Below are 23,662 nucleotides of genomic sequence, written 5' to 3'. Positions count from 1 at the left end.
GTCAGGGTTGTATCCTTTCACCATACTTATTCAATCTATATGCTGAGCAAATAATCCGAGAAGCTGAACTATATGAAGAAAAACATGGCATCAGGATTGGAGGTTATTAACAACCTGAGATACTCTGATGACACAGCTTTCCTTGCTGAAAGTGAGGATGACTTGAGGGACTTTCTGGTGAAGATTGAAGAATCAGTCTGCAGTATGGATTACATCTCAATATAAAGGAAAAAATCCTCACAACAGGACCAATAAGCAGCATCACAATAAATGGAGAAAAGATTGAGGTTGTCAAAGAATTCACATTGCTTGGTTCTACAAGCAACGCCAATGGAAGCAGCAGTCAGGACATTTGACAACATGTAGCACTGGGCAGGTTGTCCATGAAGGAACTCTTTCAAGTGCTGATGAGCAAGGATGTCTCCTTGAGGACTAAGGTGCACCTGACACAAGCCATGATATTTCCAATTGCCTCGTATGCAAGTGAGAGCTGGACAATGAATAAGGAAGACCAAAGAAGAGTTGATGCTTTTGAGTTGTGGTGCTGGTGTAGAATGCTGAAAGTACCATGGACTGCTAAAGAACTAACAGATCTGTCCTGGAAGAATTCAGCTGAAATGCTCCTTGGGAGCAAGAATGGCCAGACTTCGTCTCACCTAGTTTAGTCATGTTGTCAGAGGGGGACCATTCCCTGGAGAAGGATGTCATGCTTGGTAAGGTGGAGGGTCAACGAAAGAGGGGAGAGCCTTCAACGAGATGGATTGACAAGGTGTCTGTGACAATGGACTTAAGTATAGCAAGGATCATGGAGCTGGCGCATTGTCGGGCAGTGTTTCGTTTTGCTGTGCATGTGGTCGCTATGAGTCAGAAATGACTCAACGACACCTAGCAACAAAAATAACAACAGTCACTACTTACCAAAGTAGGATGTAGAACAATGTTTTTGTGTAGTATGTTATGCCAATTGAGCTTGATGTCTTGTGCCACCATAGTCCTGAGCCCACAGGTCCAACTACTTGCTCCCTCAGGGTGGTTGGCTGTGGCCAGGAAGTTACTGTAACTTTGTCCCTTGTTAGTTCTATTATATATTTGGACATTCTTTTCTTTTTTTTTTTTTAATTTTTATTATGATTTGCATGAAAGTTTAGAGAACAAATTCATTTTCCATACAGTAGTTCATATATATTTTGTCTTATGACATTGATTGCAATTCCTCACAATGTAACAGTTCTCTTCCCACTTCTTCCCCATAGTTGTCTCTTCCCTGTGTCCTTCCCTCCAATAGACTCCCCACCCCTACAAGCTGTCTCCTTGTGCAAACACTGACCTTCTGTTATCCCATGATTGATCACTCCAAGTAGTGTATTTACCTGATGTAAATTTTCACCCCATAAGCCTGTCTATTGTTTGGCTGGAAGTCACAGGGATGAGTTCAGTTCCAGACCTGAAGGATGGCTCAAGGGTCTCACCCGGCTCTATCAGACCAGCAAAACTAGTCTATTTATTTATTTTTTTAATGATTTTGAGGGTTTTTTTGTTGTTGTTGTTGTTGTTTTGTTGTTTTGTTTTTTTTGCATTGTTATCCCACTCTATCCAGGATCTCTTGGACCAATCCCCCTCCAAGTGGTTGACAGTGGTAGCAGGACACTATCTGGTTCTGGTCTCATGGTCATATAGGCTGAGGATCATATGGTCTACAAGTCCCTTGGACTAATTGTTTCCATGCATCTTTGGTTTTCTTCATTCTTCTTTTCTCTGGATGAAGAGAGACCCATTGTTACATCTAGATGGCTGCTTGCAAGCTTTTAAGATCCCAGTCGCTACTCACCAAAGCAGGATGTAGAACAATGTTTTTGTGTAGTAGGTTATGCCAATTGAGCTTGATGTGCCCTGTAATCATGGTCCCAAGCCCACAGGTCCAATAACTTGCTCCCTCAGGCTAGCTGTCTGTGGCCAAGAAGGCACCACAACCTTGCCCCTTGTTAGCTCTACTATACCCCTGGACATTCTTACAGCACATACAAATACACGTATAGAAACATTGTCTGCTAACCCAGTGTTCATGGGCACACTACCCCCTATTTGGACATTCTTTTTTTTTTTTTTTTAATTGTGATTTGGGTGAAGATTTACAGAGCAAATTCACTTTTTATACAGCAGTTCACATATACTTTGTCTTATGTCATTGACCACAGTTTACCACAATGCAACAGCTCCCCTCCCACTTCCTCCCCATAGTTACCACTTCCCAGTGTCCATCCCTCCATACTCTCCTGCCCCCTGAGCTGTCTCCCTGTGCATAAGCAGCCCTTCTTTCTCCCATGATTGTTCTCTCCAGGGTGTGTGTCTACTTGAGGTAAATGTTTAACTCATATGCCTGTATTTTGTTTGGCTGGAAACCACAGGTGTGGGTTCAATTCCAGACCTGAAGGGCAGCTAGGGGCCATAGTCTCAGTGGTTCCACAAGGCTCTATCAGACCAGCAAAACTGCCCCTCCTTTTTTTCCAAATGATTTTGAGTTTTCTTCCACATTGTTCTCCCTCTCTATCCAGGATCTCTTACATAGACCCCCCTCTGAGTGGCTGACAGTGGTAGCTGGACATCATCTAGTTCTTCTGGTCTCATAGTCGTATAGGCTGTGGATTGCCTGGTGTACCAGTTGCTAGGACTAATTGTTTCCATGAATCTTTGGTTTTCTTCATTCTTTTTTGCTCTGGATGAGGAGAGACCCATTGTTGCATTTAGATGGCTGCTTGCAAGCTTTTAAAATCCCAGTCATTACTTGCCAAAGCAAGAGGTGGAACAATATTTTGTGTAGTATGTTATGCCAATTGAGCTTGATGTCCTCTGTGCCTATGGTCCTGAGCCCACTGGTTCAACTACTCAGTCACTCTGGGTAGCTAGCTGTGACCAAAAAGTGACTACACCCTTGTCCCTTGTCAACTCTACTATACATCTGGGAATTCTTACAGATCATACAAATACACTTATAGGATTTTTACCAGCCAACCCTATACATGGTCTTGGATATACTCCTTGCTGCATTGTTGTTGTTGTTGTTGTTGTTGTTATGTGCTGTCGAGTCAAACCCGGAAATACCTAATAGTTCAGCCTGTCCATCCATCTAGTCACCCATATACCCATGTTTGCCTTCACTAACAAATCAGTACTGTATGTGCAAAAGGGTGCATCTTTGTTGTCTGTACCTCCCATTTACCTCTCTGTGTCTTCCTCTTCCTCAATACCACCATGTTGATCCCTCACATTTGGTACATTGCCCTCCTTTTCACCCAAATCAATACTTATCTCAACCTATCTAACAGTGTTCCCTCCCCTCCCATCCCTGGTAACCAAGAAAGAAAATTTCCTTCCATATATAAACCTTCCCTTGACTTTTACGATAATGCACTAATACAATATTTGTCCTTCTGTGATTGATTATTTCACTCATCATAATGTACTCCAAGTTCATCCATGTTATGCAGTGTTTTGCAGACTCTATGTTGTTCTTTAGGGTTGCATAGTATTCCATTGTGTGTATGTACCATAGTTTGGTTATCCGTTCCTCAGCTGATGAACATCTAGGTTGTTTCCATTTTTTGGCTATTGTAAATAGTGCTGCAATGAACATGGGTGTACATATGTCTGTTCTTGTCACGGCTCTCACTTCTTTAGGGTATATACCTAGTAATGGAATGGCTGGGTCAAATGGTATTTCTAATTCCAACTTTTGAAGGAATCACCATACTGCTTTCCATAGTGGTTGTATCATTTTACAGGCCCACCAGCAGTGTATGAGAATCCCAATCTCTCCACATCCTGGTCAGCATCTGTTATTTTCTGTCTTGTTGAACTTTGCTACTAGACCTGGGGCAAGATGGTATGACATTGTTGTTTTGATTTGCATCTCTCCAATAGCTAATGATTGTAAGCATTTCTTCATATGTTTGTTGGCTGCCTGAATATCCTCCTTTGGTGCAGTGTCTATTCATGTCTTCTGCCCATTTTTAATTAGATTATTTGTCTTTTTGTTATTGAGGTGTTGGAGTGTTCTATAAAATCTAGAGATATGTTCCTTGTCAGATATGTCATTGCCAAATATTTTTTCCCAATCTGTATAATCTCTTTTGACTCTTTTGGTCGAAGTCTTTGAAAACACATAAAAATTTAATTTGGAGAAGGTCCCATTTATCTAGTTTATCTTCTGCTGTTTGTACATTTTGGGTTATGCTTGATAGCCTATTTATGCTTTATATTAGGGCCCCTAAATTGGCTCCTAGTTTTTCCTTGAGGAACTTTATAGTTTTAAGTTTCACATTTAAGTTTTTTGATCCATCTGGAGTGAGTTTTTGCATATGGTGTGAGGTACAGATCTTGTTTCATTTTTTTTGCAAATGGATATTCAGTTTTGCCAGCAACACTTATTAAACAAACATTCTCTTCCCCATTTAATGGATTTCAGCCCTTGTCAAAATCAGCTGACCATAGGTTGATGGATCTATTTCTGGCTTCTCAATTCTATTCCATTGGTCTATGTGTCTGCAATTGTACCAATACCAGGCAGTTCTGACTACTGTGGCTGTATAATACGTTTTGAGATCCAGCAGTGTGAGACCTCCTACTTTGTTCTTCTTATTCAATAGGGCTTTGCTTATCTGAGGTCTCTTTCCTTTCCATATAAAGTTAGTGATTGTTTTTTCCATATCCTTAAAAAGTGTTGATGGGATCTGGACTGGGATTGCATGGAATGTATAGATTGCTTTGAGTAGTATTGTAATTTTCACAATGTTTAATTTTCCTATCCACGAGCATGGTATGTTCTACCATATATTTAGATGTCTTATGGTTTCTTGAAGGAGTTTTTTTATATTTTTCTTTGTACAGGTCTTTTGTGTCCCTGGTAAGATTTATTCCCAAGTATTTTATTTATTTATTTATTTATTTTTGTAGCTATTGTAAATGATGTTGATTTCTTTATTTCCTTTTCAGCAATCTCTTTGCTGGTGTAGAGGAATCCAACTGATTTTGGATGTTGATCTTGTATCCTGCCACAATGCTAAATCTCTCAATTACTTCCAGTAGATTTTTGACAGAGTCTCTTGGGTTTTCTAGGTATAGGATCATACCATCAGCAAATAGAGATAGTTTGACTTCTTTCTTACCAGTTTGGATGCCTTTGATTTCCCTTTCTTGCCTTATGGCCCTGGCCAGAACTTCCAGTAGAATGTTCAGTAGAAGTGGTGATAGCGGGCATCCTTGTCTGGTTCCTGTTCTCAAGAGGAATAGTTTTAGTCTCTTTCCATTGAGAATAATGTTGGCTGTTGGTTTTGCATAAATGTCCTTCATTATGTTGAGGAATGTCCCTTCTATTCCTATTTTGCTGAGAGTTTTGATCAGGAATGGGTGTTGGATTTTATCAAATGTTTTTTCTGCATCAATTGATATGGTCATGTGGTTCTTTTCCTTTGTTTTATTTATGTGGTGGATGACATTGATTGTTTTTCTAATGTTGAACCTTCCTTGCATACCTGATATGAACCCCAATTGGTCATAATGAATGATTTTCTTGATATGTTGTTGGAGTCTATTGGTTAGGCTTTTGTTGAAGATTTTTGCATCTATATTCATGAAGGATATTGGTCTGTAGTTTTCATTTTGAATGATGTCTTTGCCTGGTTTTGGTATCAAAGTTATGCTTGCTTCATAAAATGAGTTAGGGAGGATTCCATCCTTTTTTGTGTTTTGGAACAGTTTGAGTAGGATTGGTGTCAGTTCTTCTCTAAATGTTTGGTAGAATTCTCCGATGAAACTGTCTGGGCTAGGACTTTATTTGGTCAGTAATTTTTTTGATGACCTGTTCAATTTCTTCTTGTGTTATGGATCTGTTCAACTTTTCTACATTAGTCTGTGTTAGTTTAGGTAAGTGGTGTGTTTCTAGAAATCTGCTTAACCTATATTTTGCTTATTTATCTCATTCAATGTCTGTCATCACCCTCAGGGACTTTCAGCTCCTAAAGTGCAGAGTATTTTGTCTGTTTGGTTTACTACTATCCACCCAGTGGCTAACACTGTGCCTGACACACAATAGGTACTCAATAAATAGCACACACCTTGCCTGACTCACAACCAGCATATTCCCTGTGCTTCCCTTGGAGCTCTGGTCAACTAACAAGTCTCCCTCAGAGGCCACCTCTTCCAGAATGCCTCCCTGAAATCCCTCAGTGGACTACATCCTCCCCAGGAAGGCCTGTTGATGACACTACCTTGCCTCCACTAGAGCCACTATGTGTTACCCAATCTATCACCCCTCCTGGATAATAGGAACCCACAGGCCAGGACCCAAGACTGGGTCCCTCAAGACTGTCTCTGACCCTGGATCCTCATAGGTGCTTAGTTGATGCTTCTGAAAAACATGAAAAGAGCAAATGACTGAGAGTAAGCAAGGAGAGAACAGCAAGTCCAAGCACCTATTGAGTGTCCCAAAACCAGGCCATGTGCTTTGTGCCTGCTTCCAGTGGCTCACTGATTCCCAAAACAACCTATGAGTTGTGTAGCATCATTGTCACCACCTTTTCACAGAAAGCAGAGGTTCTTCTACTTAATGGGGTCCAGACTGTTTTGAAAGCACACACTTATCAATACAAAATGTTGAGCAAGATCCTCATTTTCACAATTAATTCAATTATAAATTATGCATGTTGTTTTGGTTACTTTGTGCTGCTGTAACAGAAAAATATCATAAATGGGATGGCTTTAACCAACAGGAGTTTTTTCTCTCACAGTTTTAAAGGCTAGAAGTCTGAGTACAAAGTGCCAGGCTCCAGGGGCTGGGTGAAAGGCCCTTGACCTTGGACTTCAGCTCTGCCTTTTGCTCCTGTACCACTGAATCTGGAGACTTTCTTCACTCAGGCAGATGCTGGATGCAGAGGCTGACAAACCCAAAGTTGACAAGTAAAACACACCATCCTGATATTACCAAACCACACAGCAGGCTGTTGATACAAGTTCATTAGACGTCTAAAGACTGGCAGATAGCATGGCAGGATGGTGAATAATGACTCAGCTACCTGCAGGATTCAAGCATGCCAAAAGCTTGAAACACTTCTCAAAGCTGCTTCTTATATATGGGAAGTAGACCACAGCCCTAACACAGCTACTCAGCTGTTTACAGTAGATTCCACCATGGAGTTGATTACCAGTCTCATCACGGGGAATACTACATTCAGCTGCCCAGTCACTCAAAACCAGGCCCAGCCAAGTTGACATATAACCTTAACTACCACATACATGTACTAATATACACACATGTTGTTGTTGTTGTTATGTGCCGTCGAGTCAGACCCGACTCATAACGACCCCTCCTTAGATTTCCGAGGCAGTATCACTAAGGATTTCTCCATCTTCCTTCCGAGGAGTGGCTGGTGGGTTTGAACTGCCAGACTTCTGGTTAGCAGTCGAGGGCCTTAGGCACTATGCTACCAGAGCTCCCTATATATACACATAAGTGCACAGAAATAGAGCTAATGAAGAGATTGATAAATGTACAGAGATGTTATTGTGTGCTCTTCCTCTGCATAGTGGATTATGTTGCATCATCTCCAGGGTGCTGCCCCTCAATTTTGAGCACACTGTGCCTTGAATGAGTAAAACAGTAAAGGAGGAGATGAGCAAATGCTAATGAATCCTGGTGTTTAAAAGCACAGGCCTTGGAAGCCTACTTTCCTTATTAGGTGTGTGTTCTTGGGTAAATTATTTATCCTCTCTGAAATACAGCTTTCTCATATGTAAAATGAGGATGGTGATAACTTCTACCTGATAAGATGTGGTGAAGATTAAATGAGACCATCTGTATAACATGCATTGAACAGGGGCTGGCATTGTTAGCTGTTATTGTTGGGAGAATATATCTTGGAAATAAAGTTGATAAAGTAGCCAGGGCCAGAAATCAGAAAGACTGAATGTTCAAGAGAAAATTTGTCATCAACTCCCCTCTGCTCTGCATCAAGGCTGATATAGACAGAAGATGAACTTCTTCTTTGGAGTTAGCATGTGAAAAGGGCAGGTGGAGTTTTGGGAGGTCTGATTCCTGCCTCTAACCTGTATGTGACCAGCTTGGTTCAGCACCTGTCCAATGGACTAATAATGTGCAAAAATTGAGGCTGATAGGCTTGGATGACTGGATGGATGTGAATGTGCTCTGTCACTCAAAGTACCACCTACAGATGAGAGATCCCTGCTATTGTTTTAATTTCTTTATTTATCCAGTCTAGCATAGAACAGAGTTAGTACTGGATGCCCTGGATCAGCCTGGTTGATGCACTATGGTAGCTCCCAATCCAAAGGGTATAAGTGTGGGCAGGGACAAGGGTGTCTTCAAAAACAGAATAGAGCACAGTCATTGTTAGAGGCAAGGCAGTGGGAGCTGGAGCTGCACATCTGAACTAAGCACCTGAGTCACACATCTGAGCTGCATATTTCAGTAGGTTTGCCTAGAGGCATTCTTCAACAAAGAACTTTTTCATCCTCTGCCCAATTTGGCTCCAGCTAATCTGTGGACAGCCTACTTCAGAATCACCTGCAAGGTTGTTTAAGGCGTGTGTGTTCAAAGTACAAGGTCCCTCCCAGTCTGATGCTATTGGAATCTCAGGAGATGGGATTCAGAAATCTGTATTTATAACCAGTTCCCCTGGAATTCTACCAGGGTTTTATAACATAATCCACATTTTCTGCTTTATAATTTTTAACGGTCTCAGAATCTCTCCCCATGAGAATATATAGACCAGAGGTCAGGATCAGACAGATTTGGGGTTCAAATTTTATTAACTATGTGACTTTGGGCAAGTTGTTTTATTGTTCTGAGCCTCAGTTTCCTCTTTTGAAAATGGAGATAGTAAGAACACTTGTTTTCCTAAAATATGAAATCTAAATCTCCTGGCTGGTAAGTGCTCAGTGAATAGTAGGAATGATTATTATCACTATAAGTAGCAGCTGTAGTTCTATCATATGTAATATATTTCTTCCAGGGCTTTAAGTTTAGGAAGAAAGAAAAAGGAATTGAATTATGTATAAAAAAAATCCCTGCTCCTCCAGATCAGAGCAAAACAGTATGCAAGTCACTTGCTTACTATGTGCAAAGCATTTGTGAAGCAAATTGAATCCTTATTCTGTCTTCACACAACTCTAAAAGTGTAATGTTCAGTGTACAGTTGCCAAACCTCATAAATCACCTCATCTTTCTTTCTAAAAGGAATGTCTACATAAACAAAATCACAAGCTGGGGAAAAAAAAAAAAAAGGAAATATATTAAAACACTATCCTTCAACGTAAATTCCTTCTATGGGGTAAATAGTTGACATGATCAGTTCTATCCAAAAGGTTGGAGGTTCAACTCTGCCCAGAGCTGCCTCAAAAGGTCCAGAGATCTACTTCCAAAGAGTCAGTATTGAAAACCCTATCAAGCGCATTTCTAATCTGACATACATGGGATCATCATGAATTGGGATTGAATGGACTCCACATGGACTCCAATGCAAACACATTTAAAATTGTTCAGCAAATTTAGAACAGGTTTTGGCATAATTTAATGTTGACACATAGCAAAATCATTGATATATACAGCAACTCTTGGGTTTTTAAATCCTAGGAGACTCAGCTAAGAAACCTATCCTTGATAAACCTTTTTCATCCTCATTACTATATTAGAAATATTTTTTTTAAATAATATTTTATTGTAGTTTTGGTGAAAGTCTACACAGCAAATTAGGTTCATATTTAATGATTTCTATACCTATTATTGGGAGCTCTGGTAGCATAGTATTTTATTGTAGTTTTGGGGAAGGTTTACACAGCAGTTTGTTTTCCATTCAAAATTTCTACACAAGTTGTTCAGTGACATTAATTATGTTCTTCACACTACATGAACATTCTTATTGTTTCTGTTCTGGTTGTTCTGTTTCCATTAATCTAGTTTCCCTAACCCCTACACTATCATTTCATTTTACAATAATTGTTGATTGTTTGCTCTCATATAGGTGATTTTTTTTTTAAAGGAACACTGTTACATGGTGACCTCAGGAATTAGTTTCAGTTTAAGGTTTGAAAAGTATCTTAGAGAAATAGTCTTGGGGAGTCCTCCATTTTCAATTACCTCAGTAGGTTTTTTTTTTTTTAGGAATTTCAGGCTCAGTTCCACATTTTTCTCCCATTCTGTCAGGGTCTATCTGTTGGACCCTGATTAGAACAGTTGGTAGTTGTAGGCAGGCACCATCTAGTTCTGGATTCAGAGTAGATGAGGCTGTGGTCATGTAAACTATTTGTCTTATAGGCTGGTTTCTTTTCTAAGTCTTTGGTTTTCTTCTTTCTCTTTTGCTCCAGATGAGTGGAGACCAATAGTTGTATCTTAGGTGATCACCCAAAAGCTTTTAAGATCCCAAACATGATTCACTAAATTAGGATATATAACGCAACTTTATGAAGTATATTATGCCACTTGACCAACATGTCTCACATGACTATGATCCTAATCCTGCAAACCCAGAAATCTAATCCTGATGGGTGTTTGGTTATGTCTAGGAAGCATCTGTAACTTATCCATAACTGTGTCCCCTATGTGCTTTATTATATATATATGCATATATGTTCATACAGTCACATAGATGCACATACATATATACACACTAATACACATATATACCTACACATATACATATATACTTGCAAATATATTTTTTGGTTGTTTTTGATGTTGTATTAAACATTGTATATGCCATAGCAATACCAGCGGGTTGTTTTTCTTATGTACTTTTTAGTGACATTGTTTACCTTAGCAAAGCTGTGCACGCTTCACCCTCATTTGGTGTTACTGTTCCCATCACCAAAAATAACAAGTGTCTACTATAGCTCTGGTAGCATAGTGCTTAAGGCACTTGACTGCTAACCAGGAGGCTGGCGGTTCAAATCCACCAGCCACTCCTCAGAAGGAAGGTTGGGCAATCTACTTCCGTAGATACTGCCTCAGCAACCCAAGGAGGGGTTTGACTCGATGGCACATAACAACAACATCAACAACAACAACTATCTGGAGAGTAAATCCTCCTCCCTCCCTCCCATCCCTGGTAACCACCATGATATATTAGTTTCTGTCCATTTACCTGTTGAAGTCATTTAATAAAAATTAGAATAATATTTATTTTCTTGTGATTGGTTTGTTTTGCACAACATAATATTCTCCTTGTTCACACATGTTCAAAGATGTTTAGGGAACTTTTTATAAAAATCAGATTAGTATTCTATTGTATGTATGTACAACATTTTACTTTTCCATTCATTCATTGATGAGTATTTAAGTTTCCATTTTTTGCTATTGTTAATAGTGCTGCAATGAGCATAAATGTGCATATGTCTGTTCATGTCACTTCTATTAAGTCCCTAGGGTTTAAATCAAAGAGTGGAAATGTGGAGTAATAGGGCAGTTCTATCTCTAGTTTTGTGAGGAACCAATAGACTGTTGTCTACAACAGCTGTACTATTTTGTATTCCCACCAGCAAGAGATAAGGTTCCAATTTCTTCTCATCCAACACTTACTTTCACTTTTTTTTTTTTTTTTACTTTGGGCATCCCATTGCCATTGAGTGCATTTCAGCTCATAGTGACCCTGTTGTGGTTGTTACACTCCATCAAGTCAATTCCGACTCATAGCAACCCTATGTACAACAGAATGAAACAATGCCTGATCCTGTACCATCCTCAAAATCTCTGCTATGCTTGAGACCATTGCTACAGCCATTGTGTCAATCCATTTTATTGAGTCTTCCCCTTTTTTGCTGACCCTCAACTTTAACAAGCATGATATCCTTCTCCAGGACTGGTCCCTTCTGACAAAAAGACCAAAGTAGGTGAGACAAAGTCTGGCCATTCTTGTTTCTAAGGAGCATTCTGGGTGTACTTCTTTAAGGACAGATTTGTATTCTTTGCCAACACCACAATTCAAAGGCATAAACTCTTCTTTGGTCTTCCTTATACATTGCCCAGATGCATATGAGGCAGTTGAAAATACCATGGGTTGAATTAGGTGCACCTTAGTCTTCAAGGTGACATCTTTGCACCATAAAAGTTTATTTATTTTTTTTTTTAAATTGTGCTTTGGGTGCAAACTTACAGAGCAGAATTCATTTTACATTCAACAGTTTGTGCACATTTGGTTTCATTCCCTGATAACCATCCCCAACAATAACCCACTCTCCTTCCCTCCCTTCTCTGTGACTGCCCCTCCCCCACCTGCTCCGTGCCCTTCTTGGTTATGCACTTCTGTCTGTCCAGAATTCCCTCCCTGTGAACGCTGCTCCTCTGGTGTCTCATGGCCGATTGCTCCAAAACGTGTATCTCCATAGAGTAGGTGGGTGCATCACCTTGAATTGGGTGTTCTGCCTGTAAGTCTTTCTACTGTTGGACTGAGAGCCAATTCTTGGGAGTGAGTCCTATCGCAGGTCTGAAATGTATCACAGGGCCATAGTCTTGGGGGTCCCACCAGACTCCATATGACCAGTAATTCTGGTCATTATTATGTTTTTCAATTTTGTTCCATGTTTTTCTTCCCACTCTATCCAGGATCTACAGTTTTGATCCCTTCCAGAGTGGTTGGCAATGGTAGCTGGCACCATCTAGTTCTTCTGGTCTCGAGGTCCAGCATACCTTTGGGCTAATTGTTTCCAAATGCCCTTGATTTTTTTCACTCTTCTTCACTTCAGATGAGAGCTACATCTCAGATGGCCACTCAAAAGCTTTTAAAACCCCAGGCACTACTCACCAAAGTAGGTTATGGAACAAGATTTTTATGTATTAGTGCTGTGCCAATTGACCTTGGTGTCCCTCAATACTATGGTCCTGAGTCAGCAGGCCAGGTGGTTATCTCTCCCAAGGTGTTTGGCTGTCTCTGAGGGATTACTCCAACTCTGTCTTCTGTTGCTTCTGTAATGATTATGGTTATTTTGTATCTCTAGTATCTGTGCAAGATTAACCCCAGCTAATTCTATCATTGGTCTAGGGTATATTCCTGTTCATCAACCCCTAGCTGATTTTCCTAGTTTATGCATTTTTCTGTAGCCTGGTGTAATGTAGTGTTGTTCATATACTGATATTAGCTTCTGTTGTCTATACCTTATGTGCACATTTTGGTGTCCTCCTTTTCTGCAATGTTATCATGCTGGTCACAGACTCTTTCCATACCATCCTTACCCTTACCTAACTCAATGTGTGGCCCTGAACTAGTCTGAAATTTTTCCTTGCCTTCCCTAATCTCTGGTAACCTACAAAGTGAGTTCCCTTCCCTAAGCAAACCCTTCCTTGACTTCTTACAGTAATGGTCTCATACAATATTTGTCCTTTTACAGTTGACTTCTTTCACTCAGAATAATATCCTCCAAATTCATCCACATTGAGAAGATTCACGTATTCTTCATTATTCTTTAATGTAGCATAGTATTCCATTGTGTGAATATACCATAATTTGGTTATGCATTCATTTGTTGATGGACATTTAAGTTGTTTCCATCTTTTTGCTAGAGTGAATTGTGCTGTGATGAATATGCATGTGCATATGTCTGTTTGTGTTCTGTCTCTCACCTCTTTAGGCTACATTCCTAGTAATGGAACTGCTGGTTTATATTTATTTATTTATTTATTTTTATTAGGATTTGGGTGAAGATTTACAGAGTAAATTCACTTTTCATACAGCAGTTCACATATACTTTGTCTCATGTCATTGACCAAAATTTACAATGCAGCAGCTCCCCTCCCACTTCCTCCCCATAGTTACCTCCTCCCAGTGTCCATCCCTTCATACTCTTCTGCACCCTGAGAGGCCCATTGTCTGCCAACCCTGTATATGATCTTGGATACACTCTCCATTTAGACATACATAATTGTTTAGCTTGTTCACCCATCTATCCGTCCCTATACCCATGTTTGCTTTCATTGACAACTCGGTATTGTATTTGCAAAGGGGTTCATATTTGTTGTTTGTACTGCCCATGTAACTCTCTCTGTCTTTCTCATCCTCAATGCTGCCATATTGGTCACTCACATTTGGTACATTGCCCTTCTCTTCACCCAAATCAATATTTATCTCTATCTATCTAACAGCATTCCCTCCCCTTCCCTCTGGAATTGCTGGTTTAAATGGTACTTCTGTTTTCAGTTTTTTTAAGGAAACACTATACCATTTTCCACAATGGTTGTGCCATTTTACTGTCCCATCAGCAGTGTATGAGAGTTCTAATCTCTCTGCAACCTTCCCAGCATTTGTTATTTTCTATCTTATTGAACTTTGCTATTATTGTTGGGTTGAGAAAATATGCCATCATTGTTTCGATTTGTTTCTCTCTATTGTCTAATGATCATGAGCAATTCCTCATGTGTTTCTTGGCAGCTGGCATATCATCTTTAGTGAAGTATCTGTTCATGTCCCTTGCCCATTTTTGAATCAGATTGTTTGTCTTTTTGGTGTTGAGGTGTTGAACTTTTCTATAAATTTTGGAGATAAGTCCTTTGTCAGATATGTCATAGCCAAGTATTTTCTCCCAATCTGTAGGTTCTCTTTTTACCCTTTTGAAGAAGTCTTTCGATGTGCATAAGAATTTAATTTTTAAAAGGTCCCAGTCATCTAGCTTCCCTTCCACCTCGTGTGTGTTCTAGGTTATGCTTGATAGTCTATTTAAGTGATAAATTAGTGGTCTTAGATTTGTTCCTATGTTATCTATGAGCTTTATATAGCTTTAGGTTTTACATTTAAGTCTTTAAGCCAACTTGAGTTTGTTTTTGTGTATGATGTGAGGTATGGTTCTTGATTCATTTTTCTCCAAGTGGATATCCAATTTTGCCAGCTCTCTAGTAGCATAGTGCCTAAGGAACTTGACTGTTAACCAGAAGGCTGGCAGTTCAAACCCACCAGCCACTCCTCGGAAGGAAGGTTGGGCAATGTACTTCCGTAGTAATCCCACCTTGGAAACCCAAGGAGGGGTCGCATTGAGTCAAGGCCGACTGGACGGCACATAACAACAAAAACAACAACCTTGTTAAAAAGGCGATATCTTCCTCCATTTAATTAGTTTTTGTGTTTTGTTAGAGATCAGCTGTCCATTTATGGCTGTGTCTATTTCTGGGTTTTAGATTCTGTTTCATTGGTCTATCCATCTATCATTGTACCAATACCATGCTCTTTTAGCTACTGTGGCTGTATAGTAGGTTTTGAGATCTGGGAGTGTGAGACCTCCCACTTTGTTTTTCTTCTTCATTAGTGTTCTGCTTATCTGAGATCTCTTTCCTTTCCATACGAAATTAGTGTGATAGTTAGGGTTGTGCGTCAACTTAGCTGGACTACAATTCTGAGTAGTTTAAACAGTGGTGATGTAGTCATTCCCATTATGAGATCAGATGTATATGCTTTGAGCAGCCTATCTAATGAAAGGGAGTTTCCCTAGGGGTGTCGCCTGCTTCCAAAATATATATGGACATCATGGGAAAAAGAGAGAACCCTTTGTCGATCTGGATCCTGTTGTGCTGCCTATAACTATCTGTGAGTGAACAATCCACCATTTTTCCTGGCAGTCTTGGCCTCAGATCCCTTTGGGGAAGGCTTGGAGAAAGATTGATATTATAAATTTTTGGCAATGTAGTAGGGTCCTTCCTCAAGGGGACCCAGCCTCTCCTTCATTCAAAGGGTTGTGGGTCTGTAAACTGACTCAAGTCTTGGAATTGATTGAGAGGCCATGACTGTATTCTGGCAATTCCATCTAGGATGCTGTTCATGTGACCTAGAATTTTCCCTCAACAGAGATCAAGTAAATATTTAGGTTTGCTATGTATTCACTCCTCTTGGAAGGAAGATGAGGCAATCTACTTCTGTAATGATACTGCCTGGGAAACCCAAGGAGGGGTCGCTATGAGTCAGGTCTGACTCGATGGCACATAACAACAACAACAACAATGTATTGACTCCTAGGATCACCATGCCTAAGTAGCCAATGCCATAATTCTGCAGGAGTGAGAGTATTCTGATTACTGTTTTAACTCTGCTGTGCATTATGGTAACCACACACACTTTGACTTTATCAATTTACTGCTTCCACTAGACCCCTACTACCATGGGATCTAATCAGCCCCATTGTAGTTAAGTGTCTTAGTTCAATTAGGCAGTTCCCACTGTCAAATTCAGCTTACATAAAATAGCAATCACAGCAGTCTTAAAGCACACTGGGGCTCCCTTCACAAATTTATTCCTCACCATACTGGTGAAAGGTGTGTTCTCTGGACTCTCCATTTCTGGCTCTAGGGGTCTAATATGATAAATCCACTCTAACATGCCAATTTCCCTAAGCCTCTGGATACTTTCTCCTACATTATACCAAGGCAGATCTGGTACTTCAACTTGACTTAAGGTAGGCCACCGCATAATCCATGCTTCAGTAAGACAACCAAATAAACTATTAGATCCTTTCCTAACCTCTTGAGCTGAAACATTGAATGAAGAATCCATACTTAGTGCGCCTACATCAATAAACTCAGACTGATCCAATGTTACATTCCTTGCACCATTATCCCACACCCTCAGTAGCCATTCCTATACATATTCTCTATATTTCTGTCTGTACATGTTAGCAAAATCAAGTAGGTCCACCTCCTCAGTCACACTTTGTATTTCACCTTTTGGGGCTCACTTGGACTTAACTTTAGTTACAGGTCTAGTAGCAACAATGGGTAGTTGGGGCAGTTCCTGAGGACATTCAGCAATGTCTTCCATGGCATTTACCTCAGGCAATGACCCAGCAGGAACAGTTGGGTTAATTCCATCAAATAGAGGTGGAGGGGATAATGGTTTTACAGTAATCCCTTCAGATGGGAGGGATTCAACAGAATTTACAGGCTCCATATTCTCATCTTCCTGACTGTCTGCCCATATGTTCCCAGTCTAGGCTTCAGGATACCATTTTTTCCCCAATCAATGTCCTCACTTTAACTTCAGAAACCATTCTGGGTTGGCAATTTAATTGGTGTTGTAATTTAGCCACCCTTACAATAAGACTCTGGGTTTGTATTTCAGCAAAATCAGCTCTGTTACTAGAAGAAATAAGGCTTTCTTTCAGAGCACAACTGGAAACATTGAGGTCTTTTATGTGACGCTTGAGCCATGACACATCTCACTCTTTCACCACTTTGTCTAAGGTAATTAGGACCAACAAACCAGCTTCCTTATACTCCTCATGCTGACAAAATTGCAGAAAAGTATCAAATATGTCATCACCCAAAGCCTCACTTCTCAAAATTACTTGATGTATTGTTGGTGCTATTTTGCATATTAATGTTGCCACCTTATGCCATGGATTAGCAGGGCTCTCTTTACTGGTGGAGGCAGAGTCACCAGTGCCTTTACAATTTATCAAATTGGAGAACCAAAACAGAATCAGTGAGAACAAATTAAGGGAGCCCATCCTTATGATTTTGTCTCTTTAGAACCACTCCTGGTACCAAATGTGTTAGGCTGTATTCTCTAGTGAAGCAAAGCCAGTAAATCTTATACATACATGCAGAGAAAGAAATTTATCTTAGGAAAATGGCTCACACACTTATAGAAGCTGACAAGTCCCAAATTCTTGGATCAATTGTCAAGCTGGAGGCTTTTCCTGACTCACGCAGCTGTAGGGGCTGATGAGCTCATGGTTGGAAGACAGTATACTGGCTGTTGACTTCAATGAATGATGAATCCAAGATCTTTACACCAAATGGTGAATTGTTCACTCACAGACATTTGTAGACAGCACAACAGATTCCAATCCACAGAAGAGTGTCTCTTTTCCCAGGATGTCCATAAATATATTGGAAGCAGGACACACCCCTATGGAAACTGTCTTTCAATGTTGGCTGCTCAAAACATATACATCCCTTCCATCATGGGAATAACCCACATCAGAACTGCTTAAACCACACAGAATTGTGGTCCAGCCAAGTTGACACACAGCTCCAGTTATTACACCCTTGTTTCATATCCTTTTCTGAATCCAGTTTGAATTTCTGGAAATTCCCTGTCAATATACTGCTGCAACCATCTTTGAATTATCTTTAGCAGAATTTTACTTGTGTGTGATATTAATGATATTGTTTGATAATTTCCACATCCTGTGGGATCACCTTTCTTTGGGATTGGCACAAATATACATCTCTACAAGTTGGCCAGGTAGCTGTCTTCCAAATTACTTGGCATAAAGCAGCTCCATACTGCATTCATTTGTTGAAACATCTCAAATGATATTCTGCCAGTTCCTGGAGCCTTGTTTTTTGGCCAATTCCTTCAGTGCAGCTTGGACTTCCTCCTTCAGCACCATTGATTCTTTATCATATGCTACCCCCTGAAATGGTTAAATGTCTAATTCTTTTTGATGCATTCCTTCATTTGGTGTATTCCTTCCATCTTATTTTGATGCTTCATGCTTTGTTAATTATTTTGCCCACAGAATTAAAGGTAATACTGCAGTTCAAGGCTTGAATTTTTCCTTCAGTTTTTTTGAGCTCTAGAAATGCCTTTTGGTTTCATAACTCCAGGTCTTTGCACATTTTGTAATACTTTAGCTTGTCTTCTCAAACTGCCCTTTGAAATCTTCTGTTCAGATCTTTTATTTCATCATATCTTCCTTTCACTTTAATTACTCTCCAAGAGCATCTTTCAGAGTCTCTTCTGACATCCATTTTGATCTTTTCTGGTTTTCCTTTCTTTTTAATGGCTTTTTGCTTTCTTCGCATATATTGTTCTTGATGTCATGACACAACTCATCTGGTGATTGGTGTTCAGTGTGTCAAATCTCTTCTTCAGATGGTCTCTGAACTCAGATAGAATATAATCAAGATTGTATTTTGACTCATATGGACTTGTTTTAATTTCCTTCAGCTTCAATGTGAACTTGCATATAAACAACTGGTAGTCTATGCCACACTCAGCTTGTTTTGACAGATGATATTGAGCTTCTCCATTGCTTCTTTCTATGGATATAGTCAATTTGATTCCTGTGTATTCCATCTGACAAGGTCCATGTGTACAGTCACTATTTATGGTGTTGAAGAAAGGTATTTGCTATAAACATGTCGTTGGTCTTGCCAAATTCTATCATGGTATTTCCAGCATCATTTCTATCATCAAGGCCATATTTTCCAACTGCTGATGGTTTTTTTGTTGTTTGTTTCTTTCCAACTTTCAGATTCCAATCACTAGTAATTATCAATATATCTTGATGGCATGTTTGGTCAATTTCAGACTGCTGAATTTGGTAATCTTTCATTTCTTCATTTTTGGTTTTAGTGGTTGGTGCTTAAATTTGAATAATAGTAGTATTACCTGGTTTTCCTTGTGTTGTTGTTGTTAGGTGATGTAGCATCAGCTCCAACTCATAGCGACCCTATGTACAACAGAATGAAGCACTGCCTGGCTGTGCACCATCATGTCCTTGCTATGCTTGAGCCCATCATTGCAGTTACTGTGTCAATCAATCTTGCTGAGGATCTTCCTCTTTTTTACTTACTGTCCATTCTACCAAGCATGATATCCTTCTCCAGGGAATGGTCCCTTCTGACAACATGACCAAAGTAGGTGAGACACAAGTCTGGCCATTCTTGATTCCCAGGAGTGTTCTGGCTGCACTTCTTCTAGGACAGATTTGTTCATTCTTCTGGCAGTCCAGGGTACTTTCAGTATTCTTCTCCAATACTGCAACTGAAAAGCTTCAACTCTTTAAACGTTTTTCCTTATTCATTGCTCAGCTTTCACAAGCATATAAGACTATTGAAAGTACCATGGGCACACCTTAGTCTTCAAAGAGACATCTTTGCTCTTCAGCACTTTAAAGAGGTCTTTTGCAGCAGACTGTGCAGTGCAGTACAGCATCTGAGTTCTTGCCTGCTCCTTCCATGGGTGTTGGCTGTGGATCCAAGTAATATGAAATCTGTGACAACTTCAATCCTTTCTCCATTTATCATGATGCTGCTTATTGGTCCAGTTGTGAGGCTTTTTATTTTCTTTAAGTTGAGGTGTAATCCATACTACAGACTATAGGTTTTAATCTTCATCAAGAAGTGCTTCAAGTCATCTTCACTTTTAGCAAGCAAAGTTATGTCATCTGCATACAGCAGGTTGTTAATGAGTCTTCCTCCAGTCCTGTGCCACTTTCTTCTTCATGTAGTCCAGCTTCTTGGATTATTTGCTCAGCATACCAATTGAACAAGTATGGTGAAAGGATACCAGGTTTTCATTGTAGGCATATTGTTATTATCCTATCACTGAAAACATTGTATTTCAGCATAGATCTTGACATTGAATGCCATGCCATTCCTCTTCAGTTTGTCATTTCTGGCATAGTAGATCATAACTGTTTGGTTCAAAATGGCCAATACCAGTCCATTTCAGCTCACTAATGTCTAGGATATTGATCTTTGTGCATCCCATTTCATTCTCGACAACTTGCAATTTTCCTATATTCGTACTTTGTACATTCCACGTTCCAATTATTAATGAATGTTTGCTGCTCTTTCTTCCTGTTTTGAGTCGTGCCCCATCAGCAAATGAAGGTCTTGGAAGCTTAACTCCATCCATGTCATTAAGGTCAGCTCTACAAGCTCTTTCCCAGTCATATTTTGAGTGCCTTCCAACATGAGAGGCTCATCTTCCAGAACTGTATCAGATAATGTTTTACTACTATTCATAAAGTTTTCACTTGCCATTACTTTGAGAAATGGATTGCCTCTTGCTTCTTTCCAATCTTTCTTAGTCTGGAAGCTCTGCTGAATTCATTCCATCATGGTGATCTTCCTAGTATTTGAAATACAGGTAACATAGCTTCCAGCCTCACAGCAACTCGCAAGCCACCACAGTATGACAAACTGAGAGGTGAGTGGTGGACAGACCTTGTAGGACAGAGTAGAATTACCCCCATAGGGTTTCCAAGGCTATAATCTTAATGGAAGCAGACTGCCACTTCTTTCTCCCACAGTGTCGCTGGTGGGTTCAAACTGCCAACTTTTAGGTCAGCAGCCAAAATCTTAACCACCAGGTATCTCATTATGGTTTTGATTTTCATTTCTCTGATGGCTACTGATTTGAGCATCTTTTCATGTGTCTATTGGCCATTTGAGTATCCTCTTTGGGAAGTGTCTGTACATGCCCTTTGCCCAGTTTTTGATTGGCTTCTTTGTCTTTTTGTTGATAACTTTTAGAAGTTTCTATATACTTTAAACCCTCAAACCTTATCAGTTATATAATTCCCAAAGATTTTTTCTAAATTTGTAGATATTACCTTTTTATAAAGTCTTTTTTTTTCCTCTTTTTTCCTTTAATTGTGGTGAAACATGCACACCAACACATTAGCCTCATAACAACTTCCACATTTACAGCTCAGGGACATTGATGACATTTTTCATGTTGTGCCACCATTATTGCCATCCTTTTCCAAAATATTCCACCACCATTGCCCCACAAACAAATGCTTTCCTTTTCTTCCTACCTCTTACCCCTGGTAACTACTAATATACACATGTTGTTGTTGTTGTCGTTTTTAGGTGCCATGTCTGATTCATAGCAACCTATGTACAACAGAATGAAACATTGCCCAGTCCTATGCCAACCTCATAGTAATATAATACGTACATACATACATATACACACATACATACATACATATATATATACACACACATATATACACACACATATGTATATACGTATCTATATATATATACTCAGCCACTCCACGAAGTACTTAAGGCATTTGTACGCTAACCAGAAAGTTGGTGGTTCAAAGCCACCAGCCACTTTGCAGAAGGAAGATAGGGCAATCTACTTGTGTAAAGGTTTATTGCCTTGGAAACTCAATGGGGGTTGCTATGAGCCAGAATCAATTTGATGGCAGTGAGTTTGGTTATATATATAACCTATCTAGCAATTTTCCATCCCCTCCCTGGTAACAAACAAAGAAAACTTCCATCCATATATGAACATGTGTTTTCAAACCAAGAAACAATCCCACAGAGCATTTAGATTTGTCTAAGAAGTATCTTTAATTGCATCTTCTATGAATATATAGACATGCACACACATTATATAGTTGTATACATACATATAGATATTTTTCTACCTGTGCACACATATGTAAATATCTGTACTTACCCATACACAGATATGCCTATACATATATATACATGAGCATACACTAATTTTTAGTTAATGTTGGTATTGTTGGCAACAATATATGTCATATTTTTATATGCCAATGCACATACTATATTCTTTACATAAGCATTCTTCTTAGTGCCATCATTTACTTTGGTCCAGCTATGCTCATTATACCCACTTTCTGTGCTACTTTTCCTGTCATCAAAAGTAACAAGTATCTACAATTTAGACTGTGATTCTTCCTCTCCTCCCTTCACCCATCCCTGGTAACAACCAATGAGCATTAGCTTCTGTATATATAGATATTCTTGGCTTATAAAAATGAGATCATACAATATCACATACTTATTATCCAATTCTGTCCACACTATATGTTTCATGGACTTGTCATTGATCTTTATGGTTGCATAATATTCTGTTGTATGTATGTATCACATTTTGCTTATCTATTCATCTGCTGAAGGGCACTTAGGCTGTCTCCTTTTTTTTTTTTTTTTTTGCTATTATGAATAATGATACAATGAACATAGGTGTGTGTGTACATGTCTGTCCATGTCTCTTTTATTAAATATCTAGGGTATGTATCTTGGAGTGTGATTGCTTTTTCTAGTTTATTGAGGAAGCATTATACTGTTTTCCATTTTACAGTCCCGCCAGCAATGGATCAGTGTTCTAATAAGGTTAAATATTCCAATCACCTCACATCTTCACCAACATTTGTTGTTATCTGTTCTTCTTATTATTTTAAATCAGTGTCATTTTAGTAGGGATGAGATGGTATCTCATTGTAGTTTTGATTTGTATCTCTTGTGGCTAATGATGATGAATATTTTTTCATGTGTTTGTTGGCTGCTTGGATGTCCTCTTTGGTGAATTGTATGCTCATGTTCTTTGCCCATTTTTTCAATTGGACTGTTTGTCTTTTTGTTGGTGAGTTGTTGAAGTTTTCTATATACTTTAGAGATTAGATCCTGATTGGATATGCCATTTCAAGTTTATAGGTTGATTTTTTTTTTTATTATTCTTTAAAGTCTTTTGATGAGCATAAATATTCAATTTTTATGAGTTCCCAATTTTCTAATTTGTCTTCTACTATTCATGCATTTATAGTAATGCTTTTATAGCCTTTTTTTTTTTTCTAAAGATTATATCCCATAGTTTTTCTCCCCATATTTTCTTCCAGGAACTGTATAATTTGAGGTTTAACATTTAGATCTTTGATCCATTTTCCTTTAGTTTTTGTGTATTGTGTGAGATAATGGGTCCTGTTTCATTTTCTGCAAATGGATATCCAGTTTTGCCAGTTGTTGTTGTTGTTGTTGTTAAGTGCCGTCGAGTCGTTTCTGACTCATAGCGACCCCATGCACAGCAGAATGAAACACTGTCCGATCCCGCGCCAGCCCCACAATCCCTGCTATACTTGAGCCCATCATAACAGCCACCGTATCAATCCATCT

Source organism: Orycteropus afer, unplaced genomic scaffold (assembly GCF_000298275.1).
Source record: "Orycteropus afer afer isolate SDZICR_OR568_19922 unplaced genomic scaffold, OryAfe1.0 scaffold00283, whole genome shotgun sequence".
Taxonomy (NCBI): Eukaryota; Metazoa; Chordata; class Mammalia; order Tubulidentata; family Orycteropodidae; genus Orycteropus; species Orycteropus afer.
Note: the sequence above shows the minus strand (reverse complement) of the source record.